This window comes from Neoarius graeffei, chromosome 3, assembly GCF_027579695.1.
Source record: "Neoarius graeffei isolate fNeoGra1 chromosome 3, fNeoGra1.pri, whole genome shotgun sequence".
Taxonomy (NCBI): domain Eukaryota; kingdom Metazoa; phylum Chordata; class Actinopteri; order Siluriformes; family Ariidae; genus Neoarius; species Neoarius graeffei.
In genome coordinates, this window is record NC_083571.1 from 10,677,948 (window position 1) to 10,703,983 (window position 26,036).

The following is a 26,036-nucleotide window of genomic DNA, read 5'->3' on the forward strand; positions in this document are numbered from 1 at the left end:
AACCTGCTCATACGTCATGTTTAGGAACAAACTAACATTAACGGCACTAAAACGTTTGGAAAGAACGCCGCTAGGATTGCTTCTACAGACTTCTCATGCAGTGGGGAAAAAAAAATGCACTGCTGTGTGTTCCATATGTAAAAGAACTATCGAGGAGACGACGGGGACGACCTCGAAATTCAATCGTCATTTGGCAAGACTTCGCCCAGAGAAGGAAGTGATATGCCATGTTCATTGCTCTGTTGATAGTGGGCGATGCTTGCTTGCTGAGTAGCTAGTGTTAACCCTCTCATTTTATTTGCCCTGTTTTTAGTGGGCGGGGCTTGCTGAGCAACGAACAAGCTTTTTATCTGTAGCCTGTTAACTAAAATGGAGCAGTCGAGCAGGAACGTTAGTCCGACACAGTAGCAGAGACGCTTTCAGATAAAGGCAGCAACAGCCACCGTCAAATGGTGCGGGTGGAGTCTTGTTCTCGGACTCGACTTGAAATTGAACACTGCGGACTCAAAACTGGACTCGAAATCTCGTCGAGTTCATTTCTACTCATCTCTGATGAATCGATCAGCTTTCGAAACATGAAGGAGCGAGATCCATCAGTGCCCGAACGGTGCTGTATGCCAACCCTAACCACATGACCCCATATCCTGAGGTCCTGATATTCTCTTTTTCCGGGTCGTGAGGTGGTCAGAGTGCCCTGAGGAGATCGGTTTTTGTCTCCACATGGCACCACGAGAGCACCTTTTGTCTTTCAACAGCCAAGCAGGGACTCCCCCCATTCTCATAGCACCAGGGCGTAATTTTCAACAGTAGCCAATGGATACAATCTCAGCCACTCAGGTATCCGAAAGCTTCTGTCCGATACAAACCGGCGGCCTCGAGGCGACACCCGGCCATCTGGGCCGAGTCAGCTCTGTGTTCCACCTACCTTCCTGCTTCAGCTACGTCATTTATTTAAATACGGCAGGGTTTTTAATTTTTAGCGATTTAAACCTGAAATCCCTGGTGAAAGATTTTAATGGAACATTCTAGCGATATGTACATTTTTTTTCCATCTTAAACAGTCTCCTGAAGGGTGCAAGAGAAAATCTGTGCTCCGAGTGGGTGGGAGGGGCTTACACAGGGCATCGTACTAGCTTGTGTATGTGGAAGACGGCGGATAGCGCTTTCAGAGTGTGTTACTCCACACCCTGTGATACGCAAATCATTACCTACCACATCTGCAGCATGCGAGACATCACGACAATCACGACTCCGATTAAAAGTGAGATTGGATCTCAGGTTTTTCTTCGTACTCGCTCGATGAATAGATGGACAGAGGTTCAACAAGAACAGATTAAAAGCTGCATGCTGTTATTTTAACAAAGGAGGAAACAAGAAAGCCTGGTGAATGAACAAGGCTCGGTTTGTTTGTTTTTTCAGCTGTTCCACAACATTAAATGCAAAATTTAAAAAAAAAGGACTGATGAGGGACTTCGGTCACTGATTTGTATTTTTTTTTCTTTTAGGTGGAATTCCCCTTCCAGCTCCATCAGAGCGAAAAACAATGAGGGTCAGGGGAGGGGGAGGGAGAGAGAATGTGTGTGTTTCCTGTCCACACTGACGACAGCGCAGGGATACAGAGTCTCATTCCCACTGCACGAGATCAAGCAGTGTGACGAGGAAAATCAAATTACGGGTGTGTAAACTTTATAACAGAATTAACAGCACACACACGCACACACTCAGGAATGTGTTTGAAGTGAGACTGTTGTCCTCTCTCCTTTAGACCAAACCTGTACCTTTGACCAGGACTCCTCCCCGAGAGGATCTGTACGATTAGTCATCTCTCTCTCTCTCTCACACACACACACTCCTGTCCACACAGAGTAACACACACACACACACAATCCTGTCCACACACAGTAACACACACACACAATCCTGTCCACACACAGTAACACACACACACTCCTGTCCACACACAGTAACACACACACAATCCTGTCCACACACAGTAACACACACACACTCCTGTCCACACAGAGTAACACACACACACACACACACTCCTGTCCACACAGAGTAACACACACACACACACACACACACACTCCTGTCCACACAGAGTAACACACACACACACACACACACACTCCTGTCCACACAGAGTAACACGTGCACACACACACACAGTAACACACACACACTCCTGTCCACACACAGTAACACACACACAATCCTGTCCACACACAGTAACACACACACACTCCTGTCCACACAGAGTAACACACACACACACACACACTCCTGTCCACACAGAGTAACACGTGCACACACACACACAGTAACACACACACACTCCTGTCCACACACAGTAACACACACACAATCCTGTCCACACACAGTAACACACACACAATCCTGTCCACACACAGTAACACACACACACTCCTGTCCACACAGAGTAACACACACACACACACACACTCCTGTCCACACAGAGTAACACACACACACACACACACACACACTCCTGTCCACACAGAGTAACACACACACACACACACACACACACTCCTGTCCACACAGAGTAACACGTGCACACACACACACAGTAACACACACACACTCCTGAACACACAGAGTAACACACACTCCTGTCCACACAGAGTAACACACACACACACACACACACACACACACTCCTGTCCACACAGAGTAACACGTGCACACATACACACAATCCTGTCCACACACAGTAACACACACACACTCCTGTCCACACAGAGTAACACACACACACACACTCCTGTCCACACAGAGTAACACACACACACACACACACACACACACACACACACACACTCCTGTCCACACAGAGTAACACACACACACACACACACACTCCTGTCCACACAGAGTAACACACACACACACACACTCCTGTCCACACAGAGTAACACGTGCACACACACACACACTCCTGTCCACACAGAGTAACACGCACACACACTCCTGTCCACACAGAGTAACACGCGCACACACACACAATCCTGTCCACACACAGTAACACACACACTCCTGTCCACACAGAGTAACACACACACACACTCCTGTCCACACACAGTAACACACACACTCCTGTCCACACAGAGTAACACACACACACACTCCTGTCCACACACACTCCTGTCCACACAGAGTAACACACACACACACTCTCCTGTCCACACAGAGTAACACACACACACACACACTCCTGTCCACACAGAGTAACACACACACACACACTCCTGGCCACACAGAGTAACACACACACACACACTCCTGGCCACACAGAGTAAAACACACACACACACACACACACACACACACACACACTCCTGGCCACACAGAGTAAAACACACACACACACACTCCTGTCCACACAGAGTAACACGCGCACACACAATCCTGTCCACACACAGTAACACGCACACACACACACAATCCTGTCCACACACAGTAACACGCACACACACACACAATCCTGTCCACACACACACACACACACAATCCTGTCCACACACAGTAACACACACACACAATCCTGTCCACACACAGTAACACACACAATCCTGTCCACACACAGTAACACACATACTCCTGTCCACACAGAGTAACACGCGCGCGCACACACTCCTGTCCACACACACACACTCTCCTGTCCACACAGAGTAACACGCGCGCACACACAATCCTGTCCACACACACACACACTCCTTCCACACACACGCTCTCCTGTCCACACAGAGTAACACGCGCGCACACACAATCCTGTCCACACACAGTAACACACACACACACACACACTCCTGTCCACACACACACACTCTCCTGTCCACACAGAGTAACACGCGCGCACACACAATCCTGTCCACACACAGTAACACACACACACACACACACACTCCTGTCCACACACACACACTCTCCTGTCCACACAGAGTAACACGCGCGCACACAATCCTGTCCACACACAGTAACACACACACACACACACACACACACTCCTGTCCACACACACACACTCTCCTGTCCACACAGAGTAACACGCGCGCACACAATCCTGTCCACACACAGTAACACACACACACACACACACACACACTCCTGTCCACACACACACACTCTCCTGTCCACACAGAGTAACACGCGCGCACACACAATCCTGTCCACACACAGTAACACACACACACACACACACTCCTGTCCACACATAGTAACACACACACACACACACTCCTGTCCACACACAGTAACACACACACACACACACACACACACAGTAACATGGAGACAATATAAACCTCAGCTTCACAATATGATTTTGTGGGTGTGTGATGATACTTTTACAACACTGACCACCTCAAGGGTTTTAGTTCCTCGTCCTCTCAGAGCCGGACCTGGACTTTTCACTGTCGCTGAGGTTCAGCGTCTGCCTTTTACCTCAAAACACGGATGCTGAGTCTCTTCATTCAAGTAAATTAAACAAAACTACTAATTTTACATTTATTAAAAAACTGAAAAGGAGAAAAGACGAGGGGGGGAAAACAAAAAAGTTATCAGATCAGCTGTTTTCAGAGACTTTTTTTTTTTACATTTATATTTAAAAAAAATTTTGTTACATGTGATGTGCATCACTATTTCAGTTTGTTCTGAAAATGTCAGGAATTAAAGTGTTAAATGTTGTAAGGTGTAAGTAATTACAAAAAACACATCTTTCTTTTTTAAATTGGTAAAAATATGAAATTTAAAAAAAGGATATATTTTGACATTTATAAACAAGAAAAATACAAAATCCTTATAATTTAAAATTTTCAATCGGTAAAAAAATTAAACAGGTAAAAATATACATTTATGCTACATTTTAATAAAGAAACAGAAATATGCCTCACGTTTCAAAACAATCTTAGAATTTGACATAAAAATTCAACACATCAACAGCTTGCAGTCAGATTGTCACCACTTAACAAAAATCAATTCAAAACAAATATTGCAACCGACAATTTTTTAGATCGTTTTCTGACAATTTTTTAACGTCCTCGTTCATGTGAAGCAGTGCAGAGCGCAGTCCCACCAGCAGGGGGCGACGAGACATCACCTTACACTGGATATAAAAGCATCTGAATCTGAGAGTGAACTCGGTCGTCATCCAGGACGTAAATCACACCAACTTCATCGCTTTAACACTATGGTTACGTCGCGAACTCGTCAAAACATACCGGACTGTTATTCCCCTCCCCCCACAGGCCATGCTGAAAATCTGAGTGACAGGTTAATCTAATCTAATCTCCACACACGGCCCGCAGAATGAGACACTGCCCTGAGATACAGCGATAACTCAAGCTGCCAGTGTGTGGGACAAAAGGACAAGAGCAGGATGGTGTACAGAGGGACGAGAAGAGACGAGACTAGACGAGACAAGACTCGGGTCGGCGCTCATGTGACCCCTAACGCGATTAGCATGCTAACAGCGCAGCGCCGTAGTCGTGTCCTGTCTGGAATCTGACGGATTTGTGTCCCGGAGTCTGGCTTTGTGTCCCAGAAATACAAAAAAAAAAAAAAAATACATCATTTGTAATCTCTAAGAGAGCTGAAGCAGGTGAAATACAGACGGTGTAAATCATTAACGTTAAAATTCCTTCATTTTAAGACGGACAAACCGAACCTTGGTACAAATCTCCCAAAATTCCCACCTGCACGTTGAACAAAAACGTTTCATTTCTTCTTCTCTGGTTGACTAGCTATTATCCTACGATCCTCCGTGAGAGCCTGTCAATCAACTAAGCCACGCCCACAAGCTCATGACCTTATCATTACACGAAACTGAGTGAAGTGTAACATTCGTAGAAGGACTTCTTCACGTCACTTGGGTCTAGATTCGGTCTTGACCCCGAGTCCGGGGATCCGGTCCCTGCTCTTTGTGAAACTGTCGACCGAACCGCAGCCCGATCCTCATCAGGAGTGACAGCTTCATACTGCGCAACGGAATTGGTCCACCTTGTCGCACTACTTCCTGTTTGCACTTTCACAATGGCTGAGAAATGACTACCACCAGACCTTCGTACGACTGGAGCGCTGGAATTAGCTCAGCTCTGTAACGCGAGTGCTTACACCGAGATCACTGTGGAAATATATATACACACACACACATGAGATCAGCAGGACTTCCTGAATGCATTCGGTAAACATGTCGATACCACAAAGGATGAACCTGTGATTGCAAGCCCCGCCCCAAACATGGAAAACGTCTCAAGCAGGGCATAACCTAGACAAGTGCAGCTCTAATTGCGTCTGTGTGTAGATGTCTGTGAAGATTCTCAATCATCCGGGTCATAGTAAACTGTGGGTGGTAGAAAAGGGCAACTGGACTTGCTTGAAGATTCTTGAAAACGTTTCACCTCTCGTCCAAAAGGCTTCCTCAGTTCTGTCTGACTAACAGGGAGGATCAGATGTGTGTAGGTTTCACTCTGAATATCCAGTGCATGGAAACACTTTCCTCTCAACATTAGTGATAAAGCAGGCGCCTGCTCTCTCAGACACACCCTACTGCTCCGACCGCTAAACCTGTGACACGCAGGAGGCATGAGGAGAATGTGATAACATTCCACCACACACACACACGTTACGTCACTCCAAACAGCACCCTCATGCAGCAGCTTCTCCCCCCCGACCTGGCTGCAACGCTGTTCTGCATTCAGCAACTGTTTTAACACTGCTTTTTAACGAGCAGAGAAAGAGCAATGCTCCAGTGAAACGTGTGTGTGTGTGTGTGTGTGAGAGAGAGAGAGAGTGAGTGAGTGAGAGAGAGAGATTTGAGGGAGGGGGGAGAGCGAGAGAGAGAGAGGAAAGAAACAGGGGGAGAGGGGAAGAGATTTTTGGGGGAGAGGGGAAGAGAGATTTTTGGGGGAGAGGGGAAGAGAGATTTTTGGGGGAGAGGGGAAGAGAGATTTTTGAGAGAGAGAGAGAGAGAGAGAGAGAGAGAGAGAGAGAGAATGAGGGGGGAGAGGGGGAGAGATAGAGGAAAGAGACAGTGGGGGGAGAGACAGAGGGGAAGAGAGAGAGGAAAGAGACAGTGGGGGGAGAGACGGGAGAGGGGAGGGGGGAAAGAGATTTTTGAGAGAGAGAGAGAGAGAGAGAGAGAGAGAGACAGAGTGGGGGAGAGGGGAAGAGAGAGAGGAAAGAGACAGTGGGGGGAGACAGAGGGGAAGAGATTTTTGAGAGAGAGACAGAGACAGTGGGGGAGAGACAGAGGGGGGAGAGGGGAAGAGATTTCTGAGAGAGAGAGAGAGAGAGAGAGAGAGAGAGAGAGAGAGACAGTGGGGGAGAGGGGAAGAGAGAGAGAGAGAGAGGAAAGAGACAGTGGGGGGAGAGGGGAAGAGAGAGAGAGAGAAAGAGAGAGAGAGAGAGAAAGAGACAGTGGGGGAGAGGGGGAGAAAGAGAGAGAGAGAGAGAGAGAGAGAGAGAGAGGAAAGAGACAGTGGGGGAGAGGGGAAGAGAGAGAGAGAGGAAAGAGACAGTGGGGGAGAGGGGAAGAGAGAGAGAGAGGAAAGAGACAGTGGGGGGAGAGGGGAAGATAGATTTTTGAGAGAGAGACAGGCAGTGGGGGGAGAGACAGAGTGGGGAGAGGGGAAGAGAGATTTTAGAGAGAGAGAAGGGGGGAGAGGGGAAGAGAGGTTTTTGAGAGAGAGACAGGCAGTGGGGGGAGAGACAGAGTGGGGAGAGGGGAAGAGAGATTTTAGAGAGAGAGAAGGGGGGAGAGGGGAAGAGAGGTTTTTGAGAGAGAGAGACAGGCAGTGGGGGGAGAGACAGAGTGGGGAGAGGGGAAGAGAGATTTTAGAGAGAGAGAAGGGGGGAGAGGGGAAGAGAGGTTTTTGAGAGGGGGGAGAGACAGACAGATTGAGAAAGAGATCTGAGAGACACAGATTTGAGAGGGGGACAGAGACAGATTTGAGAGAGAGAGATTTGAGAGAAATAAGTGGAGAGAGAGAGAGATTTGAGAGAGAGAGACAGATTTGAGAGACAGAGAAATGGGGGAGAGAGAGAGAGAAGTGGAGAGAGACAGATTTGAGAGAAAGAGAGAAGTGGGGGGGAGAGAGAGACAGATTTGAGAGAAAGAGATGTAGAGAGAGAGATTTGAGAGAAAGAGAAGTAGAGAGAGAAGTGGGGGGGGAGAGGGAGAGAGAGAGAGATGGGTAGGTGCTGGTCCTGATTTGGTATTTCCGAGGTGTCCTTAATCAGACAGGAGAAGACACTGAAGAGTTCAAAATAATTACAGCCAAGTTTATAGAAGAAAGTAGAGAAAGGGGCCACACACACACACACACACACACACACACACACACACCGGGGGGACGAAAGGAAAGCAGCTCGGACTCAGCAACTTTTGCGAAGTTCACGGCTTAATCCTTTCTTCTTCTTTAAGATTGTACTGTTAATGTCACAACGTTTAATTTTCCAGAAATAAAAGAATAAACACATACAGACGCAGTCAGCAGTCTGAACACACATTCTAATTCAACGGCTTTTCCTTTAGCTTTATTCATTAAAAGCCACTTCACGTCTTACAGGAACGACTGACGCCGTTTCTCTTCACTCAGTTGAGCGGCTCTTGATACATGTATCGATTACTGCAGTTGTGGAACAGGGCGATTTTATTATTGGCATTTTGATAATTTACTGTTTGGTCTCAAGCGCGTTAAGACAACAAGAAATTAGTCCACTGATCACCTTTCGACGAGACACACCTGCTAACGGAAAAGCATTCCAGGCGACTACCTCATGAAGATGGTTCAGATAACGCCAATAGTGCGCAAAGCGTCATCAAGGTGGATACTTTGAAGAATCTAAAATATCAAACACTGACACTTTTTGTTCGCTACATAATTCCACATGTGCTCCAGATGTTATTTCATAGTTTCGATGTCGTCAGTGTTGTTCTACAAATGTACAAAATACAGAAAAACCTATGAAAGAGTGGAGTAGGGGTGCACAAACTTTTGACTGGTACTGGAGATCGCTGCAAACTCAATCATCTAATGCGGCCAAATTAATAAACGCACTCGCTCGCCTTCGACTCGTTCCGTATCGTGCTAGCTGAATGGAATACATCTGATATACCACTCAACGCCAGCTAATATTTAAATTATTATAAAACACAGGAGACTTTTTCCACGGAATAAAAACGCGCGTGCTATTCCCGTCTAGCGGGTTTCATTCATTTGGTTTGATAGCATGCAATATTGGTAGCATATCGCTTATCCTACGTTTATTACGTCACGCTACCCAATGGGGAATGAGCGTCGAATATGGTTTACGATATTGCACGGTTGTCAAGACAGCACGATGTCACACATCGGAGACGTAAAACTTCCACGCCAGCGAGCGACTGGGACAATTAGTAAGCAAACACGGCCGTCAGGTTTGCATTGTTAAATAAGGAAGATTTTGCGAGAATTTTGAAAAAGAAAGACGTGTCGAACACCTGAAAAGAATGTACATGTATAATACTAATAATAATGGCTTTTTTTTTCATGGTACAGTGCCTTGTAAAAGTATTTACCCCCCTTGGCTTTTTACCCAGTTTGTTACATTACAGCCTGTAATTTAATTATTTGAATTTTATGTAATGGATCTGCACAAAATGGTCTAATTTGGTGATGTGAAATGAGAAGAAAAAAAAATTTTCATAAAAAACTGAAAATTGGCGTGTGCATATGTATTCACCCCCTTTGCTATGAAGCCCCCTAAAAAGTTCTGGTGCAACCAATTACCTTCAGAAGTCACATAATTAATGAAATAAAGTCCGCCTGTGTGCAATCTAAGTGTCACATGATCTGTCGGTATATACACACACACACACACCTTTTCAGAAAGGCCCCAGAGGGTGCAACACCACTAACCAAACACCACCATGAGGACTAACCAAACAGGTCAGAGACAAAGTTGTTGAGAAGTACAAGTCAGGTTTGGGTTATTTAAAAAAAAAAAAAAATCTTCCAAATATTTGATAATCCCCCAGAGCACCATCAAATCCATCATCATCAAATGGAAAGAACACGGTACCACAACAAACCTGACGAGAGAGGGCCACCCACCACAAATCACAGACGGGGCAAGCAGGGCATTAATCAGAGAGGCAGCACAGAGACCAAAGGTAACCCTGAAGGAGCTGCAAAGTTCCACAGCAGAGACTGGAGTATCTGTCCATAGAACCACACTCCACAGAGCGGGGCTTTATGGAAGAGTGGGCAGAAGAAAAAAAGTCATTGCTTAAGAAATCACGTTTGGAGTTTGCCCAACAGCATGCGGCAGACTCCCCAAACACATGGAAGAAGATTCTCTGGTCAGATGAGAATCAAATTGATCCTTTTGGCCATCATGGGAAATGCCATGTGTGGCACAAACCCAACACCCTGAGAACACCATTCCTACAGTGAAGCATGGTGGTGGCAGCATCATGCTGTGGGGATGTTTTTCATCTGCAGGGACAGGAAAGCTGGTCAGGACTGAAGGAAAGATGGATGGCACTAAATACAGGGCAATTCTGGAGAAAAACCTGTTTGAGTCGGCCAGAGGTTTGAGACTGGGACGAAGGTTCACGTTCCAGCAGGTCAATGACCCTAAACATACTGCTAAAGCAACACTGGAATGGTTTAAAGGGAAACATTCAAATGTCTTGGAATGGCCTAATCTAGCGCTACGTTCACACTGCAAGGCTTAATGCTCAATTCCGATTTTTTTGTGAAATCCGATTTTTTTGTGAGGTCGTTCACATTAACAAATATATGCGACTTGTATGTGATCCTCAGTATGAACGAAAAGCGAGCTAAAAGTGTTCCGCATGCGCATTGCAGGATACGACGACGTCACACGCAGTGAGCATGGCCAGTGTTTACGGAAGTAAAACCGCCCGGTTGCGGTATGACTCATCCAATCTAGCTTGAATAGCTGCATCCCCCCCAAATGGAAATCAGCTCCCTAACCTCTGCGTCCTTCCATTGAGAAGATTCAGAACCTTCACAGCCCGAAGCGTCCCTCGCATTGATGTCATGCGCAGGGGCGCAGATACGTTTTTTGAACTGAGGGGGGACAAAGCTGCCAGCAAACCAACCCCAACCCCGATATGCCTGTCAAACTTGTTGTAGGTTACCATAGCAACCAAGCTCGAGCTCGCAACCTGTGCAGTCTGCGCAGCTCAACCAACCGAATATCAGTCTTTGTTTTGTTTTATGTTAGTTGTTGCAACTATGTATACACTGCTGTGCACCTCAATAAACCGAATGGTAATTAGTCTTTTGATTTTTCCGTGAGGTTTGCCTTATGCAAAGAAAGACAGCATAGACGTTTTTTCCTCCCTATAAGTAGGGGGGACCGAACGAGGTGAATTTAAATCTGACTCGTCCCACCCTCTATCTGCGCCCGTGATTATGCGCCATGTTGTTGTAACTTTTTTGAGAGACCCGCCGCCTACTTCAGCGCAGAATAGTGACGTTTGTGGCTTGTTGATGACGTGTAAGTCGGATGAATGTGACCTGGCGGTTCAGACTGAAGTCGCATATGAAAAGAGCGGATAGGAATCGGAATTAGCACCACATATCCAAACGGCCTGGGTCGGATTTGAAAAAATCGGATCTGTGTCGTTCATATTGTCAATAAAAGATCGGATACAGGTCACATATGGGCGAAAAGATCGGATTTGAGTCACTTCAGCCTGCAGTGTGAACGTAGCCAAAGCCCAGACCTCAATCCAATTGAGAATCCGTGGCATAACTTGAAGATTGCTGTACACCAACACAACCCATCTAACTTGAAGGAGTTGGAGCCGTTTTGCCTTGAGGAACGGGCAAAAATCCCAGTGGCTAGATGTGCCAAGCTAATAGAGACTTATCCAAAGTGACTTTCAGCTATAATTGCTGCAAAAGGTGGCTCGACAAAGTACAGACATTAGGAGGGGGAATAGTTATGCACGTTGAAGTTTTCTGTTATTTTGTCCTATTTGTTGTTTGCTTCACAATAATAATAAAAAAAAAAAATTCACATCTTCAAAAGTTGTAGGCATGTGCTGGAAATGAAATGATGCAAACCTTCAAACAATTTTAATTCCAGGTTGTGAGGCAACAAAACCCGAAAAATGCCAAGGGGGATGGGGTGTCAATACTTTTCCAAGGCATTGTATATCAGATATATTCCATTCAGCTACTCGTCTCCGACTCGTTCAGTATCATGCTAGCTGAATGGAATACACCTGATAGACCACTCAACGCCAGCCAATATTATTTAAACGTGTCCCTCAGATCCGCGATGGAGTTCGTGTGGAAAAATGCGAGTTTAACACGAGAAGATAAACTTCATATCTTCAAACCGGCGTGTGATTTTTCTTATTATATCGACACATTCACAAACAAAAAGTCCCCAAATTTATCAAAACCACTCACTCACTGATCTCACGAGCGACATCTAGAGATTTATATCTTGGTTTTGGTTCTCCGTGTCCTGGATGATGGAGCTCATGTGAAAAATACACTACCGTTCAAAAGTTTGGGGTCACTTTGAAATGTCCTTATTTTTGAAAGAAAAGCACTGTTCTTTTCAATGAAGATCACTTTAAACTAATCAGAAATACACTCTATACATTGCTAATGTGGTAAATGACTATTCTAGCTGCAAATGTCTGGTTTTTGGTGCAATATCTCCATAGGTGTATAGAGGCCCATTTCCAGCAACTCTCACTCCAGTGTTCTAATGGTACAATGTGTTTGCTCATTGAGTGCGTTTACATGCACATAGAGAAAATCGAATTTCTGCCGTAGCTCGACTGAAATCGAAGTTCTAAATGCCATGGAAACACCTTAGCTCGGCTGAAATCGAACCGAACTTGATTTCTCGTAATCGAGCTACGCGACCTAGATTATGCGATTGTAGCCGAGCTACTTAGTGCATGTAAACCCTATCGAGCTACGTAGTCGAGCTACTTACTTCAGCACTGCCCCTTCCGGAAGTGACGAGTGACGAGACCACAAGCGGGAAACACGACAGCCTCGGTCGGCATGACAACGAATCATGACAACGGCATGAACCTTTTCTTTTTGTGGCATTGTTTGCACTGTTAAAATTTAGCTCACTTACTGTATCACCAAATACATCTGTACAGCTGTTGCATAGCTGTGAATTGTGTACATAAGTCATTGTATTTGTGTGTGTGTATATATATATATATATATATATATATATATATATATATATATGTCCAACATCTGAAGAATGTCAAAAACAAAACAATTGAACTTTTGTGTGTTTATTAAGACATAAGTTAAATTGTAAGCAAAAAAAAAATATTTTTTTGTAAGCAAAAAATGGACTTTAGAAAAATATACAATTGTGCAAAATAAGTTGTCTTACAAAACAGTGGTCTGCGCAGGACAGTTTGTAGCCATACAGTCTGTTAGAGCAAGCCTAACAGCTTGAGCATGGAACTTGTGAACACGGAACTGCCAGTGTTGCCAGATTGGGCGGTTTTAAGTGCATTTTGGCGGATTTGAACATGTTTTGGGCTGGAAAACGTCAGCAGTATCTGGCAACACTGCTGATAACTTTGTTTATACTCTTGAATAGCTCTTCTTCATGATGACAACCGGAAGTGTACCAACACGATGGGGCATGTAGCGCCACCTGTGGCTCAGGTGCACAATGTACCTCACACAATAGCTCGATTTCCTTGTGTGCATGTAGGATTGGATTTCTCTGGCACCCCTGCTGGGACCCTTAGCTCGATTTGGATGTGCATGTAAACGCACTGATTGCCTCAGAAGGCTAATGGATGATTAGAAAACCCTTGTACAATCATGTTAGCACAGCTGAAAACAGTTGAGCTCTTTAGAGAAGCTATAAAACTGACCTTCCTTTGAGCAGATTGAGTTTCTGGAGCATCACATTTGTGGGGTCGATTAAATGCTCAAAATGGCCAGAAAAATGTCTCGACTAGATTTTCTATTCATTTTACAACTTATGGTGGTAAATAAAAGTGTGACTTTTCATGGAAAACACAAAATTGTCTGGGTGACCCCAAACTTTTGAACGGTAGTGTACGAGTGGCTTATTTCCCAGTAAAGCACTCGTATCCATATAATATAACCTATAAAATCACGTATTTAAATCTGTAACAGTGACCCTACAGTGAGCTGGATATCTTGCTGCTCGTGAAAGAGGAACATCGAGGTGCTTTTGTAGCTCGAACGCACAATTCGGAGTTACGGAAAATGACGACTTATTGCTTCTGGGGTGAAACGAATGCAGCACGCGACGGTGTTGACCATTTACTAAACGAGTAAAACCAATAAACAAGCAGTGGAGGAGTTATACGGTGTTACTCTTTTGAGAAATCATTCTTTAACCAATAATAAAAACACACCCTGCCTGGTTGTTTTGTCCGTTTCTTCTCCTTTTTCTCATAACCTCTGCATGATCCGATGCGCTGAGGCTGTGTGAATCATCTCATCATTAACCATCCTCATTACATAGCTCGCGCTCTTCAGCGGAACGACTCGCTCGCTCACACAGGACTCAGCCACTGAATCGAGTGTGTGAAAGAGTTTCAGGAGACAATGGAGCTACACAAACGTGTACGCCACGGCACAGAGAGCAACGTACACCAAAATGGAGCACGAAAAAAAAAACCCAACACAATCGTCGATAAAAACGCAGTCAACACAAAAATGTAGCGTTGATCATGTAAGGAATAAGACAATAACACATTGTGTCATGTCTTTACAGGAAAATAATCAACGACAGGCTGGTGTGACGAAGCAGAGTCACTGTTACAGAGTCAAGGTTGATTATTTTCCTAACAGCACGTCCCCGAGGTGTTCGATTCCGCTTAGATCACAGCAATTTGAACAAATAAATAACAACCTAACTATTGGTTTTCGCAACCACAGGGAATCCGATCGTAACTGCAAGGCAACGAATCTCAAACACTTGATCACCGGACAACGAAATCTGTATCTTTATTTACACAAGATGGACAGGTTTTTAAATCCAGTGCTTATATTTAATTTGCTTTTTAAAAAAAATAACGTGGGATTATTTACGAACACATTTTACACTCATCGGGAGCGCCAATTTTAGGCAGTGACTAAATATTATAGAACTACATAGACACGAGTGTTTTACTGGGAAACACGCCACTAGTATTTTTCATACAAGCTCCGTCATCCGGAACATGGAGAACCAAAACCGGGACATAAATCTCTATTTTCTTTTATGGTGCAGTTTCCATCAAATCCTGCGCTCTGATTGGCTGGCGAGCGGGTCTGTATCCTACGGTACGGACCCCAGTTATGGACCTCTGGCGACTCACTCATTCACAACAACAAACATAGTAGCATTTTTTTGTCAACATTTATCTTTTTTTTTTAATAAGATTTATTCCTAAGATTATCAAAAATCTTATACATTTTTGCCAGCATTTCTCAGGAGAATAGCATTAATTTTACAGCATTGATAGCGATAACGACAGTGTTCACAGCGAAAGCGAGTTTTACTACCCTGAGGAAGAAGAAATAAAAGAAAACATTTCAGGAGAAAGCTAAAAACCTCTAACTGTTGCTAACGCCGAGCAAAAACATGGCCGAATCCTGAATGACTCCTATTTGTATAAATAGGGGACTACATAGGCGGCAAAATGTAGTTTTTTTCCTGCCATGGAAGTGCACTTGTATACCGAGGAGGAAGCCATTTGCATTACAGCCGTGAATGAGGATTCAAAATGGCGGCTCGGCTCGGTTTTCCCTTTCAGGCGCTCTCGTTTTCTGTTAGAATTTGGTAAAGAAAAAAATAAATATATTATTTATCAGCTTAAGGTCGGTCCGTATGGTGAAATACCGTGACCTCGGCCTTGAATACTGACCTCGGCCCAGAGGGCCTCGCTCACGGTATTTCACCATATGGACCTCCCAGCTGGTAAATAACATATATTTATTTTTTCGCGGTCCAAATCCTGCGCTCTGATTGGCTGGCGAGCGGGTCTGTATCCTACGGTACGGATCCCGGTTACGGACCTCTGGCGACTCGCTCATTCACAACAACAAACATAGTAGAATTTGTCAACATTTATCTTTTTTTAATAAGATTTATTTACAAGATTATCAAAAATCTTATAAATTTTTGCCAGCATTTCTCAGCATAACAGCATTAATTTTACAGCATGGATAGCGATAACGACAGTCTTCACAGCGAAAGCGAGTTTTACTACCCTGAGGAAGAAGAAATAAAAGAAAACATTTCAGGAGAAAGCTAAAAACCTCTAACTGTTGCTAACGCCGAGCAAAAACATGGCTGAATCCTGAATGACTCAATTTTGTATAAATAGGGGACTACATAGGCAGCAAAATGTAGTTTTTTTTCCTGCCATGGAAGTGCACTTGTATACCGAGGAGGAAGCCATTTGCATTACAGCCGTGAATGAGGATTCAAAATGGCGGCTCGGCTCGGTTTTCCCTTTCGGGCGCTCTCGTTTTCTGTTAGAATTTGGTAAAGAAAAAAATAAATATATTATTTATCAGCTTAAGGTCGGTCCGTATGGGGAAATACCGTGACCTCGGCCTTGAATACTGACCAGTTAGCTTCCAGCCGGTGTCAGGTTAGCGAAGGCCAATGCTAGCGCAATCAAGCCGAATATTATTTTTTTTTCCCTGTGCACTTTAGTTACTTTTAAAATCAACATCGACGGCTACACACAACAGAGCGACCTGGCAGCCAAAATTCTCTCAAAACCTTCCGTATTTAATGACACAAACCTCGTGGCCATGTTTGGTTACAAATTGTCACAGTCACTCACTAGTGTGGAAGTTTTACATCTCTGATGTGTCGCTTTTCCAGTTTTTTGATGTCCGTTGGTACGTTTTTCTCTCAGCGTGTCTTCGGTTTCAATTTCCAGTTTACTTATTTAGTGCTTAATCCTAGCCGTAGCACTGGATTAGTCTCGTCTTCTCTCTTTCCCGGCAGACAAAGAAATGATCGTGCGCATGCGCAACAGAAACGTTTCGTCACTGACTCTTCGTACGGGCTCTGATGTGTGACTGTGTTGTCTTGACAACATGCATTCTTATGACAATATTGCACGCTCGTTCTGCATTGGGGAGAGCGGCGTAATACACAGAGGATAAGCGATATGATGACATTGCATGCTATCAATGAACCCGCTAGAAGGGAATAGAACACATTTTTATTCAATGGAAAAAAGTGGCCTGTATGTATAATAATTCCCGATATTTCACTCCGATGACGTCACTCCCAGTGTTTTCCCGCTGACTGGATGCGCGTTGTCAAAATGGCGAACCGGTTCAAAATTTAAATTTTCATTAACTTGTGGGGGTTTTTTTTGTAGATGTGTCCAAACACTCGTTCACGTTGCTCACTCTTGTAATATATAAAAATATTTTCCTCGGTTTTTATACTTTATTAAAATCCATTTGTTACATTGAACATCGTCATAATCCAGTGACTCAGTATTAGTTCCTGTTCCAGCTCTTTTCTTTGCTCTCTGACTGTTACACAGAACTGACGCTGGAGACTCCTTCCATAAAATGCTAAAAGTCTCCTTATATCAAACCGTTTTAAAAATAATAATAATAATTACGCAACGCGTCTGCTGTATAAGCCCCTGAGAACGAGCCGTTACTATGGAAATGATAATGTATAAGAACAAACTGCTGGTAAAAGGAAATTGTTTGGACAACCTGTGACCAATCAGGGTCTTTTAGAAAAAAAAACCCATTAAAATTCCATTCAATTCTATTTGGAGATATTTGCAAAACTGGTTTGAAGAAGTTAGGAAAAAGGGTTTGGGATAAGTACTGCTACTGGATCTACTTTCACCTCCATGTTTCTGGAATATTCTCAACATGTGTACGGTAAAACATTTTGGCGAGACGTTAAAAACGGACTACGTCTGAATATTAGCCCATGTTTACATTAGACCGTATCAGCGGATCATCAGATTAACGTTTTTAAAACGATTAGTGTGCACACAGCAACGCCAATACACGATTCGCGTGCACACAGCAACACCAATACACGGATACGCTCGGCTCCGCAGGCATCCTGCGCTCCAAATCACTCCGCCCTGAACAGCGAGTGCCCTCTGGAGGGTGCGCACTCCGGCCCTGCGCAGCTCACAGAGCGCGCGAGTGAAGCGCACGAGCAGTGATTTGGGACTGAGCCGCTGTGTGTGTGATCCCAGCGCATATCACTTACCACTTGCAAGTGGAAGGATGGCAAGCCTAAAGACAATCATAACTACACAATGGGCAGTATTTGCATCAGTATTTGCAGTATTTTCATACTTTTATACTCTTTAATGAAAGGTGATACAAGGCGGAAGTCCGCGCCGTTTTTCAGCAGTCGCGTCACATGACCAACGCCAGCGAATCAGGAAGGTGAATGTCACAGTGACGTTGTCCAATGAGACGCCAGCTAGAGCTCAGCACAGCATATCCGCGTATCCTCAATGTTTACACAGCACCAGACCAGACACGATCTGGATTGAATACGTGGACGCTGGCGGATTCCCGTTTCCCGGCGTTTCCCAGCGGTTTAATGTAAATGGACAGTGCATCCGCGAAGAAAACGAGACAGATACGGTCTAATGTAAACGTAGCCTTAAACTCTCGACTCTAACGACGGCCGTTGGAGATGGTCGTGTCTTATAATCTCTCTCTGAGGTGATTAGTTTCCTTCCCTCAGGCCTGAGTTAATAATTAAACCAGCAAATCTTATAATCTGTCAAATCGGCACTTAAATCTTTCAGCTATCTGCACACACACGACCCACCACCTGCTCCTCTACATGTGTGTGCATGTGTGAGAGAAAAACACACCGCTGCAGCTGAAGCTCAGCTCATCCAATCAAGTGACAGCCCTGAGGTCACTTCCTGTTTACAGCCTGTTCTGTGCGAGTCACGCCCTCGGCACGGTCCGAGCGAAATCTGATTAGCAGCTTGTGTGTGTTCAGATTAACAGCTTCTGCAGTGTGAAACACGGACGTACGAGACGTGGGGGTTAGTCACGTTATTACTGTACTCATCAAAATGACCTGCGCGCGCACGTGTGTGTTCACGAATTACCTCAGAACTGTGTGTGAACTAATCTCACATACACAGAGTATCTGATAAAACGTCACATTTTCTTCCTCTTTGTGCAAACACTTATAAAAATCACCGTAAGGACAAGAAATTGACCACACTGCAGTCCCCCCCCCCCATCAAATTAGCGAACAAATCGAGAGATTTAAAATAAAACTAAATTCTGAATCGAGTAAATAAAACCCAACAGAAAATATGAAAAACACAAAGCTAAAACTTAAATAAATAATTAAAACTCCGAAGCATGCTGTGAGATAAGCAAGCAAATAAATAATCAAAATCAAATTTAAATCAAGTAAAAATAAGAGTACGAAAATAAAAATGTAACAAAACTCGCCAAAAGCAAAGGACCTGGGATCAAACAAGCAAATTGGGGGGGAACCAAACCCTAATAAATTAAAAATAAAGTAAATAAAATTAAAGAACTTAATAAATAAATACATAAATAAATATTAATACAATTAAAAAATAAAATTAAGGAAATAAAACAAAGAATTAATGTCTAAGTTAATTATAATGCATTTTTAAACAAAAACAAGAAAGTTAATAAATTAAAACAGGCAGATTAATTAAAATAAATTAATTAATCCTCTTTTTGCTATTTATTATTATTATTATTATTATTATTATTATTATTATTATTATTTGTTTTTATATTATCCATACTGTGTATTTCATTGTGAGCCATTTTAGGACAAAAGCAGATTTATTATTATTATTATTTATTTTTAAATCAAACTTAATTTATTTATAACAGAGGACTCGGAGGAAATGATCTTCCAGTCAAGATGCGACTCAACAGTCGACACCTGGTTACTCAGTGGCCTTAAAGTGCCATTCCACCATTGGATGTATTCTTTGGCATAAAATACAATATATTTTATGACACCATGACTAGACAGAGAAATCTTTTAGCTTCAAAATGATACATCAAACATCATTTTCTGACAACGACAAGTATATTAATTTTGCGACCAAAGTCACCTACCCTTTTAATTTCCGCGCGGTAGTGAAACGTGATGTCATCGGCAGGTTCCCCTTCTTGTGTACCACGTGTCGGTCTATTTTTAGACCAGGAAACGCCCAAAGTGAGAGAGTCATTTCTCCACGTATATGGGGGCCAAAAAAATTGCGAAAAATTTTGAGTTAATCTTTCAGTTAGCTAGATTTATTGGTATTAGCTAGATTTATTGGTATTATTTTTATCGCGTTCTATCCGCCATTGCTGATAATACGTGCCACGTCACGTGGTACACAAGAAGGGGAACCTGCCGATGACATCACGCGCGGAAATTAAAAGGGTAGGTGACTTTGGTCGCAAAATTAATATACTTGTCGTCAAAAAATTATGTTTGATATATCATTTTGAAGCTAAAAGATTTCTCTATCTAGTGATACCATTTATATATGTTGTCAAAATATATTGTATTTTATGCCAAAGAATACATCCAATGGTGGAACGGCACTTTAAAGACACTTTTTATATGTAGAAAAATTAAAAATAAAAACGCCGTAATGCTGATGTGCTACATGTCTACAGTGCCTTGCAAAAGTATTCATACCCCTTGAACTTTTTCGCATTTTTCCATCTTACAACCACGAAAAGTTTTTTATTGAGATTTTATGTGATAGACCAACACAGAGTAGCACATAATTGTGAAGTGAAACGAAAATGATAAATGGTCTTCAAAATTTGAAACAAATAAAAATCTGAAAAATGTGGTGTGCATTAGTATTCAGCCCCCCTGCATCAATACTTTGTAGAACCACCTTTTGCTGCAATTACAGCTGCAAGTCTTTTGTGGTATGTCTCTACCAGCTTTGCACATCTAGACAGTCAGTGCGTTTACATGCACATAGAGAAAATCGAATTTCTGCCATAGCTCGACTGAAATCGAAGTTCTAAATGCCATGGAAACACCTTAGCTCGGCTGAAATCGAACAGAGCTGGATTTCTCGTAATCGAGCTACGCGACCTAGATTATGCGATTGTAGCCGAGCTACTTAGTGCATGTAAACCCTGTTGAGCTACGGAGTCGAGCTACTTACTTCAGCACTGCCCCTTCCGGAAGTGACGAGACCACAAGCGGAAAACGCGACAGCCTCGGTCGGCATGACAACAGTAGTAGTAGCGAGCAGCAGAAGAGAACACGGAACTGATAACTTTGTTTATACTCTTGAATAGCTCTTCTTCATGACGACAACCGGAAGTGTACCAACACGATTGGGCGTGTAGCGCCACCTGTGGCTCGGGTGCACAATGTACCTCACACAATAGCTCGATTTCCTTGTGTGCATGTAGGATTGGATTTCTCTGGCACCCTGCTGGGACCCTTAGCTCGATTACCGACAGCAGCTCGATTTGGATGTGCATGTAAACGCACTGACTGAAATTTTTGCCCATTCTTCTTTGCAAAATAGCTCAAGCTTAGCCAGATTGGATGGAGAGCGTCTGTGAACGGCAATTTTCAAGTCTTGCCACAGATGCTCAATGGGATTTAGGTCTGGACTTTGACTGGGCCATTCTAACACATGAATATTCTTTGATCTAAACCATTCCATTGTAGCTCTGGCTGTATGTTTAGGGTCATTGTCTTGCTGGAAGGTGAATCTCCTTCCCAGTCTCAAGTCTTTTGCAGCCTCCAACAGGTTTTCTTCCAGGATTGCCCTGTATTTAGCTCCATCCATCTTCCCATCAACTCTGACCAGCTTCCCTGTCCCTGCTGAAGAAAAGCATCCCCATAGCATGATGCTGCCACCACCATGTTTCACAGTGGGGATGGTGTGTGCAGGGTGATGAGCAGTGTTAGTTTTCCGACACACATAGCGCTTTGCATTTAGGCCAAAAAGTTCAACTTTGCTCTCATTCTTCCACATGTTTGCTGTGTCCCCTACACGGCTTCTTATGCCTGTCTTTCAACAATGGCTTTCTTCTTGCCACTCTTCCAAAAAGGCCAGATTTGTGGAGTGTCCGACTTATAGTTGTCCTGTGCACAGATTCTCCTACCTGAGCTGTGGATTTCTGCAGCTCCTCCAGAGTGATCATGGGCCTCTTGGCTGCTTCTCTGACCAGTGCTCTCCTTGCTCGCTCTGTCAGTTTAGGTGGATGGCCATGTCTTGGTAGGTTTGCAGTTGTGCCATACTTTTTCCATTTTTGAATGATGGCTTGAACAGTGCTTCTTGAGATGTTCAGAGCTTGGGATATTTTTTTTTATAACCTAACCCTGCTTTAAACTTCTCCAGAACTTTATCCCTGACCTGTCTGGTGAGTTCTTTGGTCTTCATGATGCTGTTTGTTCTTCAGTGTTCTCTAACAAACCACTGAGGCCTTCACAGAACAAGTGTATTCATGCTGAGAGTAAATTACACACAGTAGGACTCTATTAACTAATTAGATGACTTCTGAAGGCAATTGATTGCACTGGATTGTATTTAGAGGTATCAGAGGACAGGGGGCTGAATACTAATGCACATCACATTTTTCAGATTTTTATTTGTTTAAAATTGTGAAGACCATTTATCATTTTCGTTTCACTTCACAATTATGTGCTACTCTGTGTTGGTCTATCACATAAAATCTCAATAAAAAACTTTTAAGTTCGTGGTTGTAAGGTGGAAAAATGTGAAAAAGTTCAAGGGGTATGAATACTTTTGCAAGGCACTGTAGTATGGAATCAATTTTGTGCCAAAATGTTCATACAATACTTTTGAAATATCAAACAAAAACGATAAATCAAAATAAAAAAAAAAGTCTTTTTTTTTTTTTTAGACTGGCAAACAAATTATTTGTGTAATCGTGCAAAATATCAGTCTATTACTCTTCAGAAACCTTTTATTTTTGTTCCGCGTCTTTCTCGGTTTTGTTTGACGTAATTTATTTTGGTTGTGATTCCAGCTTTCTCGTTTGCACTCCCTGACTTTTTGCTTGCAGTTTTGGCACAAACTTCACGTGTGGGTGGGCTGTCCAGGAATGCATTCCCATTGGCTAACTTGTGTTTGACTGACAGCTACGCTCAGCCATTCCCCCGGAGGCTGTTGCGGCCATTTCCTACTCGGATTCTGGCGGACTGTTTGACGAGTGACCGATCCATTGACGGTAAACAAGGATCGAGTGGACTTCAGTGGCGACTATGATATTGAATTAATTCAACAAAGTATAAGTACGGGACAAACGTGTTGTATGTGTTGCAGTAGTGCACATTATGCAGGTGTTTCGTGGCAAGTCAAATGTTAGACTTAAGCTAGCCGCACACTACGCCGATTTTCAGCGTACCGAGCCAACTGAAGTCGCGAGTCAGGCGTAAAGACTAGTTTTCGATGGTACCGACTCATCTCACAGCCGATTCAAAAAACTAATCAGGAGCCAGACTGATCGGCGAGAGTTGCTAGCCATAGCCAATCATATCTTTCGCAAATAACACGTGATATTTCGTGATCATATGACTTCTATCTTTTTGAAAAATGAACGGACTGACAATGTCAAACTGAACCGTTGATCAAGGGAGATCTGCGCCCCGACATGCGGTGTGCGCACGCACTCGGTGCATGCTCAGTTGCATGAATGTGTCATGCACCGAAAATAAGAGATTTACAAGCCAGGAACGCCTCATGATGCAATACGCAAGAAAAGAAAGAAAATTTACTTCCATTTTACTTTGTATTTGAGTAAAGTGAATAAATAAATGGTCTGTGGAGAATACATTTAATCCTGGGAACTGCATGCACAGGAGTTTATTTTGTGTTTACCCCCCCGGCTGGCTACTTATTTGTCATGGCTGGCTAGTATGAGCCTTAGTGGAAAGCCCTGGGAATGCGGAAATGTCAAGTTCGATTTTAGATTTACGAACCCGAAAAAAAATGTCGAAAAACCGGCATTAAAAAAATTTCACCCGCACAAACGGCACTCACCCGGCCGGTGGACCGGAAACAGAACATTTTTTAATAATGGCCCAAGATATTAACCTCTGCTTTCTTTCAGTCGTGAGTTAGTCAGGGATATGTGCGTGCCCTGTCGGGAGTCGGCTCTGAAATGGGTCGGGTCGGTACCGCGTGGATCGGCGTAGTGTGCAGCTCGCTTTAGCTCCACTAGCTGTCTTGCTAACGTTAAACACACCTGCATAATGTGCACTACTGCGACACATACAACACGTTTGTCCCGTACTTACACTTTGTTGAATTAATTCAATATCATAGTCGCCACTGAAGTCCACTCGATCCTTGTTTACCGTCAATGGATCGGTCACTCGTCAAACAGTCCGCCAGAATCCGAGTAGGGAATGGCTGAGCGTAGCTGTCAGTCAAACACAAGTTAGCCAATGGGAATGCATTCCTGGACAGCCCACCCACACGTGAAGTTTGTGCCAAAACTGCAAGCAAAAAGTCAGGGAGCGCAAACGAGAAAGCTGGAATCGCAACCAAAATAAATTACGTCAAACAAAACCGAGAAAGACGCGGAACAAAAATAAAAGGTTTCTGAAGAGTAATAGACTGATATTTTGCGCGATTACACGAATAACTTGTTTGCCAGTCTAAAAAAATTGACTTTTTTTTTTTTTTTAAATTTTGATTTATCGTTTTTGTTTGATATTTCAAAAGTATTGTATGAACATTTTGGCACAAAATTGATTCCATACTGTAGGTCCTGACCCCACAAAAGACACACACACACACACACACACACACACACACACACACACACACACACACTGAGAATAACGCAGTCGAGCGATGCAGAAACACTGTTCATGCACAGAGGGGCAGCTGCTTTTCCACAACAGGAAGTCCAGTGAGAGAGCAGAAGGCTGATTTCCTCTCCGTGCCCCACACACAGACTCGACTCAACGCTGTTTTAAATCACACGTCCTGCGTTTGCATTTCTGCACAAGACGTACGAGCTTCCTCCACTGAAACGCCTCGATGAAGTGAAATATTCATCCCCATGCCAAACAAGCATCCTTTATCTCTCTAATAGTCAAAAAAAAAAAAACCAGGTTATTAATCCCAGACTGCCTGCATTATCAACTACACTGAGCTTGCTTGCTAACGTTAAAGGTCACGGACCGTGATGCAGCTCTCGATCAAACTGGATACGAAGGAATCGATTTGAAGTTCAAACAAAATGCGTTCATGAGAATCCAGTTCACTGGGAAAGACGCTCGCATCAGTCATCAATCTGTGAAACTCGGGTCGTTTCGTATTCACAGCTTTGATCCGAAATTAAAAATAAATAAGACTAGCCCTTCAATAAGGCCAAGTTTACATTAGACCGTATCTGTCTCGTTTTCTTCGCGGATGCACTGTCCGTTTACATTAAAACGCCTGGAAACGCCAGGAAACGGGAATCCGCCAGGGTCCACGTATTCAATCCAGATCGTGTCTGGTCCGGTGCTGTGTAAACATTGAGGATACGCGGATACGCTGTGCTGAGCTCTAGCTGACGTTGTCACTGGACAACGTCACTGTGACATCCACCTTCCTGATTCGCTGGCGTTGGTCATGTGACGCGACTGCTGAAAAACGGCGCGGACTTCCGCCTTGTATCACCTTTCATTAAAGAGTATAAAAGTATGAAAATACTGCAAATACTGATGCAAATACTGCCCATTGTGTAGTTATGATTGTCTTTAGGCTTGCCATCCTTCCACTTGCAAGTGGTAAGTGACTTGCGCACAGCGGCTCGGTCCCGAATCACTGCTCGTGCACTTCACTTGCGCGCTCTGTGAGCTGCGCAGAGCCGGAGTGCGCACCCTCCAGAGGGCACTCGCTGTTCAGGGCGGAGTGATTTGGAGCGCAGCCGCTGAGGAGGAAGCGGTGAGCCGCACTGACACATTTCAACTTACATGCCGAATTAGTCATGTGATTAGCGTATCCGTGT

General features: G+C 43.7%; 1 protein-coding gene across 12 annotated transcripts in view; it reads right to left on the reverse strand.

Moving 5' to 3' along the window:
- afdna (afadin, adherens junction formation factor a) overlaps positions 1-26,036 on the reverse strand; it is a 348,820-nt gene that overhangs the window by 220,111 nt on the left and 102,673 nt on the right. The window lies entirely within an intron of this gene.